Here is a 24079-nt window from a genome sequence, read left to right as displayed (position 1 = left end):
AGTAGACTCTGATTGGTTGCTATGGGCAACATCCCATCTTAAATAGAACTCCCATCTTAGTAAATTTACCCCATTGTGTGTTTTTCCTGGGTCATTGGCGCTGGGTGTGTGCTGGCATACTCTCTCTCTGTCTCTCCAAAGGGCCTTGTGGGGGAACTGTCTTCAGATAAGACGACTCCCAGAGTGTGTGGTGTGTCGGTACGCGTGTGTCGACATGTCTGAGGTAGAAGGCTCTCCTAGGGAGGAGGTGGAGCAAATGAATGTGGTGTCTCCGTCGACAACGCCGACACCTGACTGGATGGATATGTGGAATGTTTTAAGTGCTAATGTGAATTTATTGCACAAAAAGATTGGACAAAGCTGAGGCTAGGGAACAGGCAGGGAATCAACACCTGCCTGTCCCTATGTCGCAGGGACCTTCGGGGTCTCAAAAGCGCCCACTATCCAAAATAGTAGACACTGATACCGACACGGATTCTGACTCCAGTGTCGACTACGATGATGCAAAGTTACAGCCAAAATTGGCTAAAAGTATTCGATATATGATTATTGCAATAAAGGATGTACTGCATATCACTGATGAACCCTCTGTCCCTGACACGAGGGTACACATGTTTAAGGGAAAGAAAGCTGAGGTAACCTTTCCCCCCTCTCATGAGCTGAACGAGTTATGTGAAAAAGCGTGGGAATCTCCAGACAAGAAACTGCAGATTCCCAAAAGGATTCTTATGACGTATCCTTTTCCGGCAAAGGACAGGATACGGTGGGAATCCTCCCCTAGGGTGGACAAAGCGTTGACACGCCTATCCAAAAAGGTAGCGCTGCCATCCCAAGATACGGCTACCCTCAGGGATCCTGCTGATCACAAGCAGGAGCTTACCTTGAAGTCCATTTACGCACATTCTGGTACCTTACTCAGACCGGCGATAGCGTCGGCTTGGGTTTGTAGCGCTGTAATAGCGTGGACAGATACCTTATCGACGGAGATTGATACCCTGGATAAGGATACCATTTTATTGACCCTAGGACATATTAAAGATGCTGTCTTATATATGAGAGATGCTCAAAGAGACATTGGCCTACTGGGTTCTAGAGTCAACGCTATGGCGGTTTCTACTAGACGAGTCCTATGGACCCGGCAATGGACAGGTGATGCCGACTCAAAGAGGCATATGGAGGTTTTACCTTACAGGGGTGAGGAATTTTTTGGGGAAAGTCTCTCGGACCTGGTCTCCACAGCTACGGCAGGTAAATCAAATTTTTTGCCTTATATTCCCTCACAACCTAAGAAAGCGCCACATTATCAAATGCAGTCCTTTCGGTCACAGAGAAAGAAGAGAGTACGAGGTGCGTCCTTTCTTGCCAGAGGAAAGGGCAGTGGAAAAAAGCTGCAAAACACAGCTAGTTCCCAGGAACAGAAGTCCTCCCCGGCCTCTACTAAATCCACCGCATGACGCTGGGGCTCCGCTAAGGGAGTCCGCCCCAGTGGGGGCACGTCTTCGAGTTTTCAGCCACATCTGGGTTCACTCGCAGGTGGATCCCTGGGCAACAGAAATTGTTTCCCAGGGTTACAAGCTGGAATTCAAAGAGGTGCCTCCTCGCCGATTTTTCAAATCGGCCCTACCGGCTTCTCCCCCAGAAAGGCAGATAGTGTTAAATGCAATTCACAAATTGATCTTAAACAGGTGGTGGTCAAAGTTCCCCTACTTCAACAAGGGAGGGGATATTACTCAACCCTGTTTGTAGTCCCGAAACCGGACGGTTCGGTCAGACCCATTTTAAATTTAAAATCCCTGAACCTATACTTGAAAAGGTTCAAGTTCAAGATGGAATTGCTCAGAGCGGTCATCGCCAGCCTAGAAGAGGGGGATTTTATGGTATCCCTGCACATAAAGGATGCATACCTTCATGTTCCCATATATCCACCTCATCAGGCGTACCTGAGATTTGCGGTACAGGATTGTCATTACCAATTTCAGACGATGCCGTTTGGGCTTTCCACGGCTCCGGGGATTTTCACCAAGGTAATGGCGGAAATGATGGTGCTCCTGCGCAAGCAGGGTGTCACAATTATCCCGTACTTGGACGATCTCCTCATAAAAGCGAGATCACGAGAGCAGTTGCTGAACAGCGTGTCACTTTCACTGAAGGTGTTACAGCAACACACTGGATTCTCAATATCCCGAAGTCACAGTTGGTTCCTACGACTCGTCTGACCTTTTTAGGCATGATTCTGGATACGGACCAGAAAAGGGTTTATCTTCCGATAGAAAAGGCCCAGGAACTCATGACTCTGGTCAGGAACCTATTGAAGCCAAAACAGGTGTCAGTGCATCACTGCACTCGGGTCCTGGGGAAGATGGTGGCATCTTACGAGGCCATTCCCTTTGGCAGGTTCCATGCGAGGACTTTCCAATGGGACATACTAGACAAATGGTCCGGGTCGCATCTACAGATTCACCAGCTGATCACCCTGTGCGCCAGGGCCAGGGTATCTCTCCTGTGGTGGTTACAGAGTGCTCACCTTCTAGAGGGTCGCAGGTTCGGTATTCAGGACTGGATTCTGGTAACCACGGATGCGAGCCTCCAAGGTTGGGGAGCAGTCACACAGGGAAGAAACTTCCAAGGTCTTTGGTCAAGTCAAGAGACTTGTCTTCACATCAACGTCCTGGAGCTGAGGGCCATATACAACGCCCTTCGTCAAGCGGAGACCTTGCTTCGCGACCTACCGGTTCTGATCCAGTCAGACAACATCACCGCAGTGGTTCATGTAAACCGCCAAGGCGGCACAAGGAGCAGAGTGGCAATGGCGGAAGCCACCAGGATTCTTCGCTGGGCGGAAAATCATGTAAGCGCACTGTCAGCAGTGTTCATTCTGGGAGTGGACAACTGGGAAGCAGACTTCCTCAGCAGACACGACCTGCATCCAGGAGAGTGGGGACTTCATCAGGAAGTCTTCGCACAGATTGCAAGCCAGTGGGGACTGCCACAGATAGACATGATGGCGTCCCGCCTCAACAAAAAGCTACGGAGGTATTGCGCCAGGTCAAGAGACCCTCAGGCAGTGGCTGTGGACGCGCTAGTGACACCGTGGGTGTTCCAGTCCGTCTATGTGTTTCCTCCTCTCCCTCTCATCCCAAAGGTGTTGAGAATAATAAGAAAAAGAGGAGTACAGACAATTCTCATTGTTCCAGATTGGTCGCGAAGGGCCTGGTATCCGGATCTGCGGGAGATGCTCACAGAAGATCCGTGGCCTCTTCCTCTAAGACAGGACCTGCTGCAACAGGGGCCCTGTCTGTTCCAAGACTTACCGTGGTTGCGTTTGACGGCATGGCGGTTGAACGCAGAATCCTAGCGGAAAAGGGCATTCCGGTTGAGGTCATTCCTACTCTGATAAAGGCTAGGAAGGACGTGACAGCTAAACATTATCACCGTATATGGAGAAGGTATGTTTTTTGGTGTGAGGCCAGGAATGCTCCTACGGAAGAATTCCATCTGGGCCGTTTCCTTCACTTCCTACAAACTGGAGTGAATTTGGGCCTAAAGTTAGTCTCCATTAAGGTACAGATTTCAGCCTTATCCATTTTCTTTCAGAAGGAATTGGCTTCTCTCCCAGAAGTACAGACTTTTGTGAAGGGAGTGCTGCATATTCAGCCTCCTTTTGTACCTCCGGTGGCGCCTTGGGACCTTAACGTGGTGTTTGAACCACTTAACACGGTGGAGTTGAAATATCTCACTTGGAAGGTGGTCATGTTGTTAGCCTTGGCTTCGGCTAGGCGAGTTCCAGAATTGGCGGCTTTGTCTCATAAAAGCCCCTATCTGGTTTTCCATATGGATAGTGCGTAATTGCTGACCCGTTCTCAATTCTTGCCAAAGGTTGTGTCATCTTTTCATATGAACCAACCTATTGTGTTGCCTGTGGCTACGCGAGATTTGGAGGATTCCGAGTCCCTTGATGTGGTCAGGGCTTTGAAAATTTACGTGGCCAGAACGGCTAGGGTCAGAAAAACAGAAGCACTGTTTGTTCTGTATGCAGCCAACAAGGTTGGCGCTCCTGCTTCAAAACAGACTATTGCTCGCTGGATCTGTAACGCGATTCAGCAGGCTTATTCTACGGCTGCATTGCCGTTACCAAAATCGGTTAAGGCCCATTCCACTAGGAAGGTGTGCTCTTCTTGGGCGGCTGTCCGAGGCGTCTCGGCATTACAACTTTGTCGAGCTGCTACTTGGTCGGGTTCAAACACCTTTGCAAAGTTCTATAAGTTTGATACCCTGGCTGAGGAGGACCTCCTGTTTGCTCAATCGGTGCTGCAGAGTCATCCGCACTCTCCCGCCCGTTTGGGAGCTTTGGTATAATCCCCATGGTCCTTACGGAGTCCCCAGCATCCTCTAGGACGTAAGAGAAAATAAGATTTTAAACCTACCGGTAAATCTTTTTCTCGTAGTCCGTAGAGGATGCTGGGCGCCCGTCCCAAATGCGGACTACTTCTGCAAGACTTTGTTTACATAAGGGTTATGTTATAGTTTTCATCGGTCTCGAACTGATGCTGTGTTGTTTCATACTGTTAACTGGTTCGTATATAACACAAGTTATACGGTGTGAATGGTGTGGGCTGGTATGAATCTTGCCCTTGGATTTACAAAAATCCTTTCCTCGTACTGTCCGTCTCCTCTGGGCACAGTTTCTCTAACTGAGGTCTGGTGGAGGGGCATAGATGGAGGAGCCAGTGCACACCCATACCTAAAGTTCTTTCTTAAAGTGCCCATGTCTCCTGCGGAGCCCGTCTATCCCCATGGTCCTTATGCAGTCCCCAGCATCCTCTACGGACTACGAGAAAAAGATTTACCGGTAGGTTTAAAATCTTATTTTTCCAAACATAGCCTGTAACTGATCCAGTATGAAATACCGGCAGAGCGGATAGCGGCATCCCATCTGCTGGAATCCCGGCAGCTAGTCTGCGAGTCCCTGTGCCCGCCACGCTTCTGGACCGATGGCAAGCTTCGTGTCCACGCTACCAACCGAGTGGGAAATGCGGGTTGGTGTCGGATTTCTGTTGGCCAGTATAATGTCAGTATCCTGAATGCCGGGATCCCGACAACCGGCATTTTAACTGCATCCCCCATAACATGGCAGTTTCTGTAGGAGCTGATTGACTTACATAAACATAGTACAGTCTACAATCTTTAAACTCCGCATTCTGACAAAATCCCATGACCTACGCATCTCTGCTTTTGTAAGCGGAAATCCTCATGATGTCATCACTTGGTTGCAGAGATTTTCTGGCAGGATAGTAATCTTTTTTTTTTAAACTATGGGGTCGATTCAATTCTCCGACTTAGCTCCCATCGCTATTCAATTCAGCTCAAGTTAAGTCAGCGAATGCCCGTTCTCCCGGACTTAACAAGTTGATTTGTCGGGAGAACGGGCATTCTCCGACTTAACACCCCGCCGCGATGCTGATTCCCGACAGAATTAGCCTTGCGCTGGCCGCGTGGCAGAACTTTTGTCGGGTTTCCTCTCGCATCCCCCAGGGGGTGAGAGAAGAATTCCCGACAATTGAGTGTCACTTGGCGCTGTATTGAATAGCACCGGGAGCTAATTCCCGGCGCTATTCAACTATCAGAGAATTGAATCGACCCCTATGAGAGACCTGTTTTAGGCTTCCCATGAGAAGCATCACTTACAGAGCCACTCTGAATTTATGTAATATTAATTGCTCTAATAAAAGCAAATAAAAAAAATATATGTATATATTTAGCCTAATATGCCAGAAAATCTTTGCCAGAAAAACATTATCAATCTTTTTTTTACTTATGAATAGGCAACTGGGAAAGAATTTACTAAATTCTCCTCGAAGCCCTTACGTTCACAAATGTGATCTGCTCAAATTTGCTAAACTCAAATTGTAAAACAATATCAGAGGAAGCCCTGTGATAATAATGCCATTTTCAGATGGTGTTATGCAGGCTCCCCCCTCCCCAGGGAAAGCAGAGCACAAAGTAGGCTTTTCTGATCAGCCATGTGCGTCTGATAGACCACAGGATGATCACAGTGAAAAAAAAATAGAATATAAAATATCACTTATGTTGGTTCAAGGTATCGGTGATCCGTTGAGCTCCTCTGATCTCTGTACTCCTTCTATAACCTTGGTTCTCTGACCTGTGCTGTGAACTGAGATGCAGTAAAAGCCCCAGCCGGCATCTCAGCATAGATAAGATGACCAAGGACACAGAGCAGGAGCCCAACGATCAGCTCACCGGGTCACAGAGTTCACCTGATCACATATCCCCTGAATGGAGGTAAGTGTTAGCAGAGGGGTAGCTAGCCGTGCATGCGCAGGTACATTCTCCTAGTATTTTTTGCAAAAAATTTCCCTGACAATTGCGGGGAGAGGATTCGTAGGAAAAGAGCTTTCTTGCAAGCTCTGTCACTGCATGGGATTTTTTCAACACATTCTTGCGATGTACTGAAATATCACATTGCGACTCCGGGCAAATTTTTCCCATCACGAACGCAATTTATTACGGATTGTAATAAGTTTGCTCCATAATATTTCCATAGTTTGAAATGAAACAGTTAATCCAGCTAGAGGACAAAATGCAAATACTGTTCCAGTTATTAAGGTGTAATTTACTTTCAGTTGTGAAGGCGTTAGCTTCCTTTAATCAGCAGGATTAAGCTTGTTACACACACGTCAGTTTTGATGTCTACTTTGGAAGTTTTGATGAACATATAAAACAATCTAAATTCTCTCTGACCGGATCATCATTAATTGTTTAGGATGGAAATTCCCATTTGCCAATGCTGGCCACTCACAGTCCCTCTATTTAATCCTGTTTAGCAGGTGGGGCAAGAATGGCAGGTGGATCACCACATGCTCAGCCAGTTTTATTTTACTAATCATAAATTATATGTACTCATGTCACCAGGGGCTTAGAGGGGTCATTCCGAGTTGATCGCTTGCTAGCTAGTTTTAGCAGCCGTGCAAATGCTATGCCGCCGCCCACTGGGGAGTGTATTTTAGCTTAGCAGAAGTGCGAACGCTTGTGCAGGTGAGCTCTGCAAAAACAGTTTGTGCAGTTTCAGAGTAGCTTTGAACCTAATCAGCGCTTTCGATCACTTCAGCCTATTCGTGTCCGGATTTGACATCATACACCCACCCAGCGAACGCCCAGCCACGCCTGCATTTTTTCAGACACGCCTGCGTTTTTGCAAACACTCCCTGAAAACGGTCAGTTGACACCCAGAAACGCCCCCTTCCTGTCAATCTTCTTGCGTCCGTCAGTGCGAAGAAAAACTTAGCTAGAACCTGAGCACAACCACAAAGAGCTTTGTACCCGTACGTCACGCGTGCGCATTGCAGGGCATACGCATGCGCATAAATGCCATTTTTTCACCTAATGACTGCGCTGCGAAAATTGGCAGCGAGCGATCAACTCGGAATGACCCCCCAGGTCTATTTGCTAAGCCTTGGATGGAGATAAAGTGGATGGAGATATCAGCTAATCAGCCCGTTGAGTTACACTGCGCATGCTTCGCAATTGATTACTGATGGTGGTCGCAGTGAAACTTTGCACACAGAGTGATTGACAACCAGAGTGCATTTATTGGAGGTAACAGGAGGGGGGCTAATCAAATGCAGGTGTGTTGCAAAAGTTTCATGGGCATGAAACCAGCATCTGCGTCTGTGTACGCAGTTGCAATGGCCCCAGCGGCTCATTTCCAATGGATGTTCAGATGTACGATGGTGTGACTGATGTGCAGCCAATGGCGAGTCTTCGTAAGTAAGCAACGGATTAGAGACACCACCGTTGGTCACCTCTGTACAAAATCTAGCAGATACGGGTGCGGCATTAGCGTATTTTCTCATAGTACCGCAACGTACAAGACGCAGTTGCAACATAATTTACCACATCTGCATCAGACTCTGTCTTTAACACAGAAACCACCATGAAAGGAGTGATCCAGTGGATCCTTACCATTGGACTTGGTTTTTAGGAGATGGCAATCAAAGCACATGAAATTTTTTTTTTTCATTAAAAACATTTAAAGCCTCCAAAGGTAAGTACTGTATATATTTGGTTTTCAGCCAGGAATGTCCTTCAAGAGCAAGGTTTTTGGATTTTGTCTCATTGAACATTTCACAAACCCAGATGTGAGACACCTAGCGTATGCTTCTGATCGGGGAGGGTGCAAGGTTCCCAGGCAATCCAGGAAATTTGGAAAATAAATGAATAAAGGATTTCTAGAGACAGTTTTCATGAAAAAAGCTTCCTATAATCTCTAAATACTTGGTCAGTGCTGTGTGCACTACTATAAAGTGCATTCAACTCTGCATTCCGGAGGAGAGCAGTGGAAGTAGTGATGAGCGGGTTCGGTTTCTCGGAAACCGAACCCCCCCGAACTTCACGCTTTTTACACGGGTCCGAGGCAGACTCGGATCTTCCCGCCTTGCTCGGCTAACCCGAGCGCGCCCGAACGTCATCATCCCGCTGTTGGATTCTCGCGAGGTTCGTATTCTATCGCGAGACTCGGATTCTATATAAGGAGCCGCGCGTCGCCGCCATTTTCACACGTGCATTGAGATTGATAGGGAGAGGACGTGGCTGGCGTCCTCTCCGTTTAGAGTAGACTAGAGAGTAGTAGAGAGTAGAGACACTTGATTTACTAATTTTGGGGAGCATATTAGCACGGAGTACTACTTGCTGATAGTGTGACCAGTGACCACCAGTTTAATTAATCCGTTCTCTGCCTGAAAAAAAACGATACACAGTGTGACACAGTCACATACCATATCTGTGCTCAGCCTCAGTGTGCCCTCAGTGTGCTGCATCATCTATGCAATACTGTATATCTGACTGTGCTGAGTGATCACTGCTCACACAGCTTAATTGTGGGGGAGACTGGGGAGCAGTTATAGCAGGAGTACATATTTTAACAGTGCACACTTTTGCTGCCAGAGTGCCACTGCCAGTGCCAGTGTGACTGACCAGTGACCACTGACCACCAGTATATTGTGATTGTCTGCCTGAAAAAGTTAAACACTCGTCGTGTGGTGTTTTTATTCTATAAACGCATTCTGCTGACAGTGTCCAGCAGGTCCGTCATTATATAATATATACCTGTCCGGCTGCAGTAGTGATATATATATATTTTTTATATCATTATCATCCAGTCTATATTAGCACTGCAGCAGACGCAGTACGGTAGTCCACGGCTGTAGCTACCTCTGTGTCGGCAGTCGCTCGTCCATCCATAATTGTATACCACCTACCTGTGGTGTTTTTTTTTTTCTATCTTCTTGATACTAGTAGCTTACTTTAGGAGTCTGCAGTGCTGAGCTGACAGTGTCCAGCAGGTCCGTCATTATATAATATATACCTGTCCGGCTGCAGTAGTGATATATATATATTTTATATCTCATTATCATCCAGTCTATATTAGCAGCAGACGCAGTACGGTAGTCCACGGCTGTAGCTACCTCTGTGTCGGCAGTCGCTAGTCCATCCATAATTGTATACCACCTACCTGTTTTTTTTTTTTTATATCTTCTTGATACTACTAGTAGCTTACTTTAGGAGTCTGCAGTGCTGAGCTGACAGTGTCCAGCAGGTCCGTCATTATATAATATATACCTGTCCGGCTGCAGTAGTGATATATATATATATTTTTTTTTTATATCATTATCATCCAGTCTATATTAGCAGCAGACGCAGTACGGTAGTCCACGGCTGTAGCTACCTCTGTGTCGGCAGTCGCTAGTCCATCCATAATTGTATACCACCTACCTGGTTTTTTTTTTTTTTATATCTTCTTGATACTACTAGTAGCTTACTTTAGGAGTCTGCAGTGCTGAGCTGACAGTGTCCAGCAGGTCCGTCATTATATAATATATACCTGTCCGGCTGCAGTAGTGATATATATATATATATATATTTTTTATATCATTATCATCCAGTCTATATTAGCAGCAGACGCAGTACGGTAGTCCACGGCTGTAGCTACCTCTGTGTCGGCAGTCGCTAGTCCATCCATAATTGTATACCACCTACCTGTGGTGTTTTTTTTTTTTCTATCTTCTTGATACTACTAGTAGCTTACTTTAGGAGTCTGCAGTGCTGAGCTGACAGTGTCCAGCAGGTCCGTCATTATATAATATATACCTGTCCGGCTGCAGTAGTGATATATATATATATTTTTTATATCATTATCATCCAGTCTATATTAGCAGCAGACGCAGTACGGTAGTCCACGGCTGTAGCTACCTCTGTGTCGGCAGTCGCTCGTCCATCCATAATTGTATACCACCTACCCGTGGTGTTTTTTTTTTTTCTATCTTCTTGATACTAGTAGCTTACTTTAGGAGTCTGCAGTGCTGAGCTGACAGTGTCCAGCAGGTCCGTCATTATATAATATATACCTGTCCGGCTGCAGTAGTGATATATATATATTTTATATCTCATTATCATCCAGTCTATATTAGCAGCAGACGCAGTACGGTAGTCCACGGCTGTAGCTACCTCTGTGTCGGCAGTCGCTAGTCCATCCATAATTGTATACCACCTACCTGTGGTGTTTTTTTTTTTTCTATCTTCTTGATACTACTAGTAGCTTACTTTAGGAGTCTGCAGTGCTGAGCTGACAGTGTCCAGCAGGTCCGTCATTATATAATATATACCTGTCCGGCTGCAGTAGTGATATATATATATATATTTTTTATATCATTATCATCCAGTCTATATTAGCAGCAGACGCAGTACGGTAGTTCACGGCTGTAGCTACCTCTGTGTCGGCAGTCGCTCGTCAATCCATAAGTATACTAGTATCCATCCATCTGCATTGTTTACCTGAGGTGCCTTTTAGTTGTGCCTATTAAAATATGGAGAACAAAAATGTTGAGGTTCCAAAAATAGGGAAAGATCAAGATCGACTTCCACCTCGTGCTGAAGCTGCTGCCACTAGTCATGGCCGAGACGATGAAATGCCAGCAACGTCGTCTGCCAAGGCCGATGCCCAATGTCATAGTACAGAGCATGTAAAATCCAAAACACCAAATATCAGTAAAAAAAGGACTCAAAAATCTAAAATAAAATTGTCGGAGGAGAAGCGTAAACTTGCCAATATGCCATTTACCACACGGAGTGGCAAGGAACGGCTGAGGCCCTGGCCTATGTTCATGGCTAGTGGTTCAGCTTCACATGAGGATGGAAGCACTCAGCCTCTCGCTAGAAAAATGAAAAGACTCAAGCTGGCAAAAGCACAGCAAAGAACTGTGCATTCTTCGAAATCACAAATCCACAAGGAGAGTCCAATTGTGTCGTTTGCGATGCCTGACCTTCCCAACACTGGACGTGAAGAGCATGCGCCTTCCACCATTTGCACGCCCCCTGCAAGTGCTGGAAGGAGCACCCGCAGTCCAGTTCCTGATAGTCAGATTGAAGATGTCAGTGTTGAAGTACACCAGGATGAGGAGGATATGGGTGTTGCTGGCGCTGGGGAGGAAATTGACCAGGAGGATTCTGATGGTGAGGTGGTTTGTTTAAGTCAGGCACCCGGGGAGACACCTGTTGTCCGTGGGAGGAATAGGGCCATTGACATGCCTGGTGAAAATACCAAAAAAATCAGCTCTTCGGTGTGGAAGTATTTCAACAGAAATGCGGACAACATTTGTCAAGCCGTGTGTTGCCTTTGTCAAGCTGTAATAAGTAGGGGTAAGGACGTTAACCACCTCGGAACATCCTCCCTTATACGTCACCTGCAGCGCATTCATCATAAGTCAGTGACAAGTTCAAAAACTTTGGGCGACAGCGGAAGCAGTCCACTGACCAGTAAATCCCTTCCTCTTGTAACCAAGCTCACGCAAACCACCCCACCAACTCCCTCAGTGTCAATTTCCTCCTTCCCCAGGAATGCCAATAGTCCTGCAGGCCATGTCACTGGCAATTATGACGAGTCCTCTCCTGCCTGGGATTCCTCCGATGCATCCTTGCGTGTAACGCCTACTGCTGCTGGCGCTGCTGTTTTTTCTGCTGGGAGTCGATGGTCATCCCAGAGGGGAAGTCGTACTCGTAAGACCACTTTTACTACTTCCACCAAGCAATTGACTGTCCAACAGTCCTTTGCGAGGAAGATGAAATATCACAGCAGTCATCCTGCTGCAAAGCGGATAACTGAGGCCTTGGCATCCTGGGCGGTGAGAAACGTGGTTCCGGTATCCATCATTACTGCAGAGGCAACTAGAGACTTGTTGGAGGTACTGTGTCCCCGGTACCAAATACCATCTAGGTTCCATTTCTCTAGGCAGGCGATACCGAAAATGTACACAGACCTCAGAAAAAGACTCACCAGTGTCCTAAAAAATGCAGTTGTACCCAATGTCCACTTAACCACGGACATGTGGACAAGTGGAGCAGGGCAGGCTCAGGACTATATGACTGTGACAGCCCACTGGGTAGATGTATGGACTCCCGCCGCAAGAACAGCAGCGGCGGCACCAGTAGCAGCATCTCGCAAACGCCAACTCTTTCCTAGGCAGGCTACGCTTTGTATCACCGCTTTCCAGAATACGCACACAGCTAAAAACCTCTTACGGCAACTGAGGAAGATCATCGCAGAATGGCTTACCCCAATTGGACTCTCCTGTGGATTTGTGGCATCGGACAACGCCAGCAATATTGTGTGTGCATTAAATCTGGGCAAATTCCAGCACGTCCCATGTTTTGCACATACCTTGAATTTGGTGGTGCAGAATTATTTAAAAAACGAGAGGGGCGTGCAAGAGATGCTGTCGGTGGCCAGAAGAATTGCGGGACACTTTCGGCGTACAGGCACCACGTACAGAAGACTGGAGCACCACCAAAAACGCCTGAACCTGCCCTGCCATCATCTGAAGCAAGAAGTGGTAACGAGGTGGAATTCAACCCTCTATATGCTTCAGAGGTTGGAGGAGCAGCAAAAGGCCATTCAAGCCCATACAACTGAGCACGATATAGGAGGTGGAATGCACCTGTCTCAAGCGCAGTGGAGAATGATTTCAACGTTGTGCAAGGTTCTGCAACCTTTTGAACTTGCCACATGTGAAGTCAGTTCAGACACTGCCAGCCTGAGTCAGGTCATTCCCCTCATCAGGCTTTTGCAGAAGAAGCTGGAGACATTGAAGGAGGAGCTAACACAGAGCGATTCCGCTAGGCATGTGGGACTTGTGGATGGAGCCCTTAATTCGCTTAACAAGGATTCACGGGTGGTCAAACTGTTGAAATCTGAGCACTACATTTTGGCCACCGTGCTCGATCCTAGATTTAAAACCTACCTTGGATCTCGCTTTCCGGCAGACACAAGTCTGCTGGGGTTCAAAGAACTGCTGGTGACAAAATTGTCAAGTCAAGCGGAACGCGACCTGTCAACATCTCCTCCTTCACATTCTCCCGCAACTGGGGGTGCGAGGAAAAGGCTCAGAATTCCGAGCCCACCCGCTGGCGGTGATGCAGGGCAGTCTGGAGCGACTGCTGATGCTGACATCTGGTCCGGACTGAAGGACCTGACAACGATTACGGACATGTTGTCTACTGTCACTGCATATGATTCTCTCCCCATTGAAAGAATGGTGGAGGATTATATGAGTGACCGCATCCAAGTAGGCACGTCAGACAGTCCGTACTTATACTGGCAGGAAAAAGAGGCAATTTGGAGGCCCTTGCACAAACTGGCTTTATTCTACCTAAGTTGCCCTCCCACAAGTGTGTACTCCGAAAGAGTGTTTAGTGCCGCCGCTCACCTTGTCAGCAATCGGCGTACGAGGTTACATCCAGAAAATGTGGAGAAGATGATGTTCATTAAAATGAATTATAATCAATTCCTCCGTGGAGACATTGACCAGCAGCAATTGCCTCCACAAAGTACACAGGGAGCTGAGATGGTGGATTCCAGTGGGGACGAATTGATAATCTGTGAGGAGGAGGATGTACATGGTGATATATCGGAGGATGATGATGAGGTGGACATCTTGCCTCTGTAGAGCCAGTTTGTGCAAGGAGAGATTAATTGCTTCTTTTTTGGTGGGGGTCCAAACCAACCCGTCATTTCAGTCACAGTCGTGTGGCAGACCCTGTCACTGAAATGATGGGTTGGTTAAAGTGTGCATGTCCTGTTTATACAACATAAGGGTGGGTGGGAGGGCCCAAGGACAATTCCATCTTGCACCTCTTTTTTCTTTCATTTTTCTTTGCGTCATGTGCTGTTTGGGGGGTGTTTTTTGGAAGGGCCATCCTGCGTGACACTGCAGTGCCACTCCTAGATGGGCCAGGTGTTTGTGTCGGCCACTAGGGTCGCTTAGCTTACTCACACAGCTACCTCATTGCGCCTCTTTTTTTCTTTGCGTCATGTGCTGTTTGGGGAGTGTTTTTTGGAAGGGCCATCCTGCGTGACACTGCAGTGCCACTCCTAGATGGGCCAGGTGTTTGTGTCGGCCACTAGGGTCGCTTAGCTTACTCACACAGCTACCTCATTGCGCCTCTTTTTTTCTTTGCGTCATGTGCTGTTTGGGGAGTGTTTTTTGGAAGGGCCATCCTGCGTGACACTGCAGTGCCACTCCTAGATGGGCCAGGTGTTTGTGTCGGCCACTTGGGTCGCTTAGCTTAGCCATCCAGCGACCTCGGTGCAAATTTTAGGACTAAAAATAATATTGTGAGGTGTGAGGTGTTCAGAATAGACTGAAAATGAGTGGAAATTATGGTTATTGAGGTTAATAATACTTTGGGATCAAAATGACCCCCAAATTCTATGATTTAAGCTGTTTTTTAGGGTTTTTTGAAAAAACACCCGAATCCAAAACACACCCGAATCCGACAAAAAAAATTCGGTGAGGTTTTGCCAAAACGCGTTCGAACCCAAAACACGGCCGCGGAACCGAACCCAAAACCAAAACACAAAACCCGAAAAATTTCCGGTGCTCATCACTAAGTGGAAGCAGGAAATACCGCACGCATGGTCTGAGCAAGATGGTCGTGTAAAATAATAACTGCTTCACCAGAATCAGGACAAGTGGCAGTCTGTCTCGCTGTCTCCTACCTGTTCTTCCTCCTTTCACTACTTGCTGCTGTTCTTGTCCTAAGGGGATGGGATCGGGATCCTGGCGTTTGGGATGCCGGTGGTCAGAATACCGACAGTGGCATCCCGACGTGCAGAATCCTAACACTTGCTAGGTTAGTATTCTAACCATCCCCCTCTACCCGCCTAACACTCCCGTCCCGCAGACTAAACCTAAACTCCCCCCCCCCCCCCGCAGCCTAACCCCAACCCTCCCCTTATAGTTCCAAACCCTAACCCTCCTCTCGTAGACTAACTCTAACCCTCCCTCTTTGCAGTCTAACCCTAACCTCCGGTATACTGGCTAAACCTAAACCCCTACCACGGCTTAACCCTGACCAGCCTTGGCATACTTACGTTCGGGGTGCCGACAGACGGGATTCCGGTGCTGGCATTGTCATCGATGTTGAGGTTCCGGCATCGGTCTTCTGACCAGTGTCTGTATTCTGACAGCTGGCATCCTAAACCCGGGAATGCTCACTGTGTCCCATCCTAAGCTCAGTAGCTGTTTGTCTGGATCCAGGAATGCTAGTGCCTTGTTTGGAAAAAGGAGAAGTGCATGAAATATGGAATTTCTACCAATGAATGAGCCCTCTAGGGCTCTTTCTCCTTAACCAGCCCTGACATTAAATCATTTGCCACCAATTATTAATAATTAGGCTTCCATCCCTGCAACCAGCATTGACATTTAATGAGTAGACCTACCCCCCCCCCAAAAAAAATAGTTTCAACTTTAAATTAATAGTAAGTCACATTCAATCAATAAACCGATTTCCAACCAAACAGCCCCAACTTTAATTAATATTCACTTTTAAAATAGACCTCCTTCACATTCAGTTAATAAATAGCCACCAAATCACATCCACAATCAAATGTATAAACGCCACCAATAAAATACAAGTTCCTGTCCACAATTGAATGACTAACCCACATCACACCACTTTAATTTAATGCCCTGCCCCCTACACCCACATTACACTGAATGATTCATCCTAATCCTATCAGAAGCGAGCCCTCCCTATCTATTTTACCTTCTCCATTCGGCACTACAATGTTAGCAGGGGAGAGATGGAATCCTGCAGGCAACCATAGAGTGTATCTCAGGAGATGGAGCTTGTATGTCTGGGAAGAGCGTCGTTCTGAACCTAACAAACTCTGTGTCAGCCGGTAGTTTTCAAATTTATTAAATTAAGTCCCTTGGCTGTGGCCAGCATGGCTGCCGTCTTATTGACACCCCCAAGTTCTGTTGCTACAAGCAGCTGCCTAATGGTAACAGTGAACCTGCTCCTGGTTCTTTTATCTGCCATATTCCACTAGGGTGGAATCGATGGTATCTGCCCAATGTTAAATACTTTTTCCATCTTTGGGGGTGATCCAAATGGTATCGATGGTATAGATACATCAGATGTTTTTCTTATCTGCAAGTGCCAAGACATGGAGCATAGCTCCATCCCTGACACCCACGAAACCACTGGCGTATCTATAATGGACACAGTGTGTGCTGTGCACACGGGCCCCTGAGTCCAGGCGGGTCTCACATCGCACACGCTGCACCCATTTTTTTAATACTTACCCCTCCAGAGTCCCGCGTCGACGTCACTGGCGCTGTTAAAACCCTGTGAAAATGGCGCAGCGCCCATTTTCACGGAGTTCTGTGAATGCTCAGTAGAGAAATCACTGGGAAAATGTCAGCTGCACCATTTTCACGGAGATCTGCACATGCACAGTTGAGTCTGAGCCCTCTAGTGCTCAGACTCTACAGAGGCTCCAGGCAGAGAGGAGGGGGCCCGAACGGAGGAGGCTGGACACGGGCCTCCTCCTCTCTTAAGCGCCCCTGCACGAAACCCACCCCTAGGCTATGAATGGCCCGCAGGCCAATCAGTGAAAGAACAGGGATGACCACTGGTGGGTAAAATCATCGATGGTCTTCCTTAGCATAGTTTGTTACCATAGATGGCCACTTATAGCCTTGCTATCGATGGTAACCATCGATGGTGAACACACCAATGGCCATTCCTATATTCCACTGGGCACCATCTGGTAGGTGTGTGGCCCAGCATAGGGGCGTGACATCACCCAGATCATAATATAATGACCCCTGAATAATGTGTGTTCATTGCTCCGCCTAACTTGTTGGCTTAGGTCCCAAAGAGATGCCAGGACCAGGTAATCTGAAACACCCCTCCTCTGCCCCTTGTCTATTGTGAAGTTAAATGTTCCTACAGTATCTCTGTGATTTTAATTCCAGCATTAGTAGCAGCAACAACATGACATTAAACCTATCCCTCAAGCCCACTGTCTATTTGCACAGTCGATCGCAAGGAGATTGACAGGAAGAGGGGTTTGTGGGTGTCAACTGACCGTTTTCTGGGAGTGTTTGGAAAAACTCAGGCGTGTCCAAGCGTTTGCAGGGCGGGTGTCTGACGTCAATTCCGGGCCAGAACAGGCTGAAATGATCGCAGCGGCTGAGTAAGTTCTGAGCTACTCAGAAACTGCACAAAACTTTTTTGTACCACTTGGCTGCACATGCGATCGCACACTTACAAAGCAAACATACACTTCAGGTGGCGACTATCTGTTCGTAGCGCTGCAAAAAATAGTTAGCGAGCGATCAACTCGGAATGACCCCCCATGCCTGGAGAAGTGATAAAGCAGTGATAAATGCAAGGTGATAACGCACCAGCCAATCAGCTCCAATATGTAAATTTACAGTTAGGAGCTGATTGGCTGGTGCGTTATCACCTTGCACTTATCACTGCTTTATCACTTCTCCAGAATTAATACATCTGCCCCACTGTTACATAAGAAACATCCTGAATATACACATATCTAACAAAAGACACTGCAAAAACTCTAAATGATGCTCATTATCTCCCACATTGATTATTGTAACAGTCTCCCCGAAACAGACCTTGACCCCCACAATCAGAGGCGGATTGGCCACAGGGCCTACAGGGAAGATTCCCGGTGGGCCGACGCACCCGTGGGGCCTGCTTTGTTTGAGGACACGTGGTCCTATTTATAGACATAATGAATAAGATGCAAAATAATTTGCATATATGAAAATGACTGCCACTTAGCCTGTAATTGCAGATGATCTAGTGTATGCTCTGTCTGCCTGCTTGGCTGACATATAAGATTGAGTGAATAGTGATTGGTATACGAGTGGTGTAATAAGCAAGAAAATATATCTTTCTAAAGAATTATATAGTTTCCTAAATTCTAAAGGTGTATCATATAATGTGCTCACAATATGTAATTTTATTTCCTTTTAACTTCCCCCTTGATGCTAGACATGCCCACTATCTGGAAAGTCTTGGGGGGAGGGTGCTGCTGCCATGGCCCATGGCTTACACCTCTGGTGCTGCCCATGTGGGGCCACTAGTACACATTTTTTTACAGGGCTGCTTTTTGTTCCCAATCCGCCCCTGCCCACAATCTATTCTGAATGCAGCGGTGAGACTGATCTTCCACGCAAAAGATCATAATTTCTCATACGTCCTAGAGGATGCTGGGGTCCACTTCAGTACCATGGGGTATAGATGGTTCCGCAGGAGCCATGGGCACTTTAAGACTTTTTCAGAGTGTGAACTGGCTCCTCCCTCTATGCCCCTCCTCCAGACCTCAGTTTAGAAAATGTGCCCAGGCAGACTGGTCGCACTCAAGTGGAGTTCTACTGAGTTTCACTAAAAGACTTTATGTTAGGTTTTTTATTTTCAGGGAGGCTGCTGGCAACAGTCTCCCTGCTTCGTGGTACTTAGGGGCAAGAAGTAGGAACCAATTTCCTAAAGAGTTTCATGGCTCTGCTTCTTGCTGACAGGACACCATTAGCTCCTGAAGGGTACTTAACACTAGCTGCGGCTATGCGCTCACTCCCACAGCATGCCGTCAACCCCCTAACAGAGCCAGAAGTCAGAAGACGGGTGAGTAATACTGGGGTTCTGCAAGAGGGACCTCCGGTCATCGTGACGGCTCAAGGTACCGTGCAGCGGGCGGGAACGCTGCACGATCATGCTATCCATTACACATCGCACAGAAGAGTGCAAGGCGCGGGGGGGTAGGCGCCCTGGGCAGCATGAAACCTACTCTTAGACTGGCAAAAGTAGTACATTATGCATTGGCACAATCCTACACCCCCACCAGTATAAATATTTTGGTGAAAAATTCTGAGGGGAAACGCGCCATTACAGGGGGCGGGGCTTCCTCTTCAGTCAGCCAGCACACTGCTCAGCGCCATTTTCTCCAAGCAAGCTGCAGGGGAAGAAACGCTGGTTCTCCTCCGCTTCTGAACCAAGTATCAGGGTGCAAATAGGGGGGGGGGGGGGGGCACAACGTGAATTGGTGCTTAATTATAGATGCTTGGCATTATAAAAGCGCTACAGGTCTTTGTGTACATTTTACATTGCACAGGGATTTTAGTAATTGGCGCTGAGTTGTGAACTGGCAAGTCCCTTTTCTGTGTCCTTCTGACAGATTTTACTGTGGGTCTGTCCCCTATAAGCCCCGGAGTGTCTGTGGTGTGTTTGTGCACGTGTGGTGACATGTCTGAGGCAGGGAGCTCTTCCCCTGAGGGAGCCATTTTAGGGACACAGAGCTGTAATGTGGTGGCACTGCCGGCACATCAAGAGCCTGAATGGGTGAAAGAATTACGTGATAGTGTGAATCATATCAGTAAGAGATTAGAAAAGTCTGAGTCTCATGCAGAAACCTGGAGAAAATCCGTGGAAGATGTGATCTTTAATAGTTCTGCTCTTTCACCCACAGGGGACCCCTCTGGGTCACATAAAAGGTCATTTGCACATATAGTACAAACTGATACCGACACGGACTCTGATTCCTATGTCGACACGAGTGATTCCAGGGGAATAGATCCTAAATTAGCCAAAAACATTCAATACATGATTGTGGCTATAAAGGAGGTCTTAGAAGTTACGAAGCCCCTCCTTTACCACAGGAGAAGGCTTACTTTTATAAAGAAAAGAAAATTAATGTAACTTTTCCTCCATCTCATGAGCTAAATACTCTCTTTGAGGGAGTCTGGGTAAACCCTGAAAAGAAGTTTCAGATTCCTAAAAGTATTCAGGTAGCTTACCCTTTCCCTGCAGAGGACAGGAAAAGGTGGGAGTCACCCCGCGTATTAGACAGTGCCCTGTCACGTTTAACAAAAAGGTGATTCTCCCTGCGCCTGGGACGGCTTCACTAAAGGAGCCGGCACACCGCAAGTTGGAGACTACGTTGAAATCTATGTACAGTATGTGGCAAATAAGACACTACTCAGGCCTACCATTGCCTGTGCGTGGGTGAGTGGGCTATTGAAAAGTGGTCAGAAAACTTGTCATCAGAAATTGACACAATAGATAGAGACGAGATTCTCCTAACACTAGGTCAAATCAAAGACGCTGCTGCGTACATGCTAGAAGCCATGAAAGATATTGGTCTCTTGGGATCAAGAGCCGCTACCATGGCAATCTCAGCACGTAGGGCGTTGTGGATTCGCCAATGTAATGCTGACGCAGATTCCAAAAGAAATATGGAGGCTCTCCCTTACAAAGGCGAGGCCTTGTTTGGAGAGGGGCTGGATGCTTTAGTTTCTGCGGCTACCGCAGGTAAGTCGACATTCTTGCCTTATGCTCCTGCACCGGCGAAAAAGACACATCACTCGCAGATGCAGTCCTTTCGGCCCAATAAATACAAAAAGGGAAAAGGTTCCCCTTACTTTGCGGGTATAGGAAGGGGAAAAGGAAAAAAGTCCACTGTGTCTCCAGGATCACAGGAACAGAAATCAACCTCTGTTCCTGCCAAATCTTCAGCATGACGCTGGGACTCCCTCGCGGGAGTCCGCTCAAGTGGGGGCACGTCTGAAACTTTTCAGTCACTTCTGGGTTCAATCTGGCCTGGACCCATGGGTCATACAAATAGTGTCCCAAGGGTACAAACTGGAGTTTCCAGACATTCCCCCATACCGATTTTTCAAATCGGCCTTACCAGCTTCTGCTCCAGACAGGGAAGTAGTAGCAGCAGCAATGCAAAAATTGTGTCAGGATCAAGTCATTGTCCCGGTTCCCTTGTTACAACAGGGAGAAGGGTTTTATTCAAGCCTATTTGTAGTTCCGAAGCCAGATGGCTCGGTAAGACCGATTCTAAACCTGAAAAATCTGAATCTCTACCTGCAATGGTTCAAGTTCAAGATGGAATCTCTGAGGGCAGTGATTTCCAATCTGGAGGAGGGGGAATTCATGGTGTCAGTGGACATAAAAGATGCCTACTTACATGTTCCCATTTATCCTCCACATCAAGCTTTTCTGAGATTCGCAGTGCAGGGTTGTCATTATCAATTTCGGACGTTGTCGTTCGGTCTCTCCACGGCACCGAGGGTGTTCACCAAGGTTATGGTGGAAATGATGGTCCTCCTTCGACAGCAAGGAGTCAATATAATCCCTTACCTGGATGATCTCCTGATAAAGGCGAGATCCAGGGAAAGGTTGGTGCACAACATTGCACTTTCCCTGGCAGTTCTTCAGCATCACGGTTGGATCATAAATTTTCCACAATTGGAACCGACAAGAAGATTGTCCTTTCTGGGGATGATACTGGACACAGAAGTACAAAGGGTATTTCTTCCAGTAGAAAAGGCTCTGAAAATCCAGAGAATGGTCAAACAAATTCTGGAACCAACAAGAGTGTCGATTCATCAATGCATTCGGTTGTTGGGAAAGATGGTAGCGGCCTACGAGGCCATACAGTTTGGACGATTCCGTGCCAGAGTATTCCAGTGGGACCTATTGGACAAGTGGTCTGGATCCCATCTACATATGCATCAGAGGATAATCCTGTCATCTGTCAAAGTCAGAAAAATGTCCCAATGCACGTTGCCATATTTGCACCGCACACTGGTCCGCGCTGCGCGTGCGTACGCTCTCCCGTGGAGGCGCATACCCGCAATAGCGTGCACTCGCAGGCGCGGTATGCGTATTTACGGTAGAGTTTATGTAGTCGTAGCGTGCGACTCATTCGTTACAAATGTTCACAATAAATGTAGTTTATAGATCATGGTCCCTTTGATAGATTCTGAAAGTTTGGTTAAAATACAATGTCCCAGAGCTGAGGAATCCCTCTTTATATCGTACGAAGGGTCTAACAGGAATCATACAGCAGTGTTTGGTACCCATCGGAAGAGTATTTAATTAGCAATATTCCGGTGTTGGTTTGGAGCGTATTAATCGCTCGTGCGAATAGTTATGGACATAAGAAGTTTATGTCCATTTCTATTATTTACACATACTCAGGTATGCGGCGGGAAACCCAGTTTCCCACCCACCTGAGCTGTTGGAAATCGTCACAGCCCACCTGTATGAATCACCCTATGACCTTTTGTTATGATGCAGGGCCGAATTCCTTCGGCCAATGGACAATGGGATTGTAGGACCAGGAGATTGCATTGTGTGTGGGGCATAAATAGGCAGGCCGACCACATCCAGCTCTCACTCTTCAACGGTTCTCATTGCTGAAAATCGGGTGCTGGATGTCCAGGCGCATGCGATCGTTTCCCCTTGTGCGTAAGTTTCTCTCCGTAATCATTGTCTTTCTGTGAGCCAATTTCTCTCATCTCTCTCTCTCTCTCTCTCTCTCTCTCTCTCTCTCTCTGTTCTGTTCTCTCATATCTCCCCTAGACTAGGCTAGTATTGTATTGTATTAGATAGTATTGTATTGTATTGCATTTAGGTCAGTGTAGTATTGTCTTTTTGTATTTATTGTTTAGTTCTGTGGTTAGGAAGTCTTTGTTATATTGTAGTGTATCATTTGTACTGTTATCCCCTTTTTACAAGTATATTAGATATAATACAGTTAATAGGCTTTGGAACCTAAACCAGTATCTGTGTGTTTTCTATAGTGTTAAGTGTTCACTTGAGCGTCGGTGACGCTCAAGCAGCTTTGTAGTTAGTCAGGTTACACAAGGTTGCACTTACACCCTGTACTCACATTAAGGTATTCTTTGTATTTCTTTGGTATAAGGTTTAAACATTAAGGTATAGCGTTGTGAGCGTCTGCGCCGCTGGTGATCTCCTCGTGGTCTCGAGCGTCCGCTACGCCATAGCGAATCATTACTCTAGTCATAGCCAATAACGTGTCCTGTGATCACTGGGCCGTGAGCGAACGTGACGCTTGAGCGTCTCGCCTACGGCTGAGCGATCGCTACGCCAATAGCGTACCATTACGGTACTTCTTAAGCAAACAGCGTACAGTGTTCTTAGCGTCATAAAGGGTTGTTATACGACAAAGGAATTTAGCATTGTCAATTGGGGACTCGTCCTATCCTTCTCATATCTGCACTAGGTAGATCAGCAGACATTATCCCTCCAGCAAAGGGTGGGAGGTTGTCTCACAGTGCTGACGGGATAAGCGTCTGCTTCGCTTAGATAAAGAGTGCTGAAGGAATCCGGGAACCGGAAGTAAGAACAAAACGCTTGTGTCTTTTAAAACTGTTTATTTCTCTTCTGTCTTGCGTATACACGCACGCATACATATATCTGCATTTTCTGTTTCATTTTCGTATATCACTATTCCTGTTTGCCAAATTTTATAGTTGATAGAAAGTGCTAAAAAGAGATTTGCTGTTATTTCATAGTAGAGGTGATAGTTAAAGTATAGAACAAACACACGGTTTGTCTGAGATACAAGGCAGTCAGTGTGGATTGCGGTAGATGATCAGGGATCATTTACATTGATAAAAATAGAAATTGTGTTACGGTGGATCTTTATATTGCGTACACGTGTCGCTAACAAAGACTAGCGTACGCAATCCAAAGGCAGACGCACGCAGCGTTCATTACGCAACGTAGCGTCCGGTTACGCCCACATAGCTCAAGCTGTGATAAAGTGAAGTAACGCAAAGGCGATAATTAACGCACAGCGGTAGATAACGCGACGCGGTAAATAACGCAAATCTATTTTTGGAAAAATCTGAAATTTAGTTTAACAGATCCTGCTCCTAAT

The sequence above is a fragment of the Pseudophryne corroboree genome, chromosome 4 (assembly GCF_028390025.1).
Source record: "Pseudophryne corroboree isolate aPseCor3 chromosome 4, aPseCor3.hap2, whole genome shotgun sequence".
NCBI classification, from domain to species: domain Eukaryota; kingdom Metazoa; phylum Chordata; class Amphibia; order Anura; family Myobatrachidae; genus Pseudophryne; species Pseudophryne corroboree.
Note: the sequence above shows the minus strand (reverse complement) of the source record.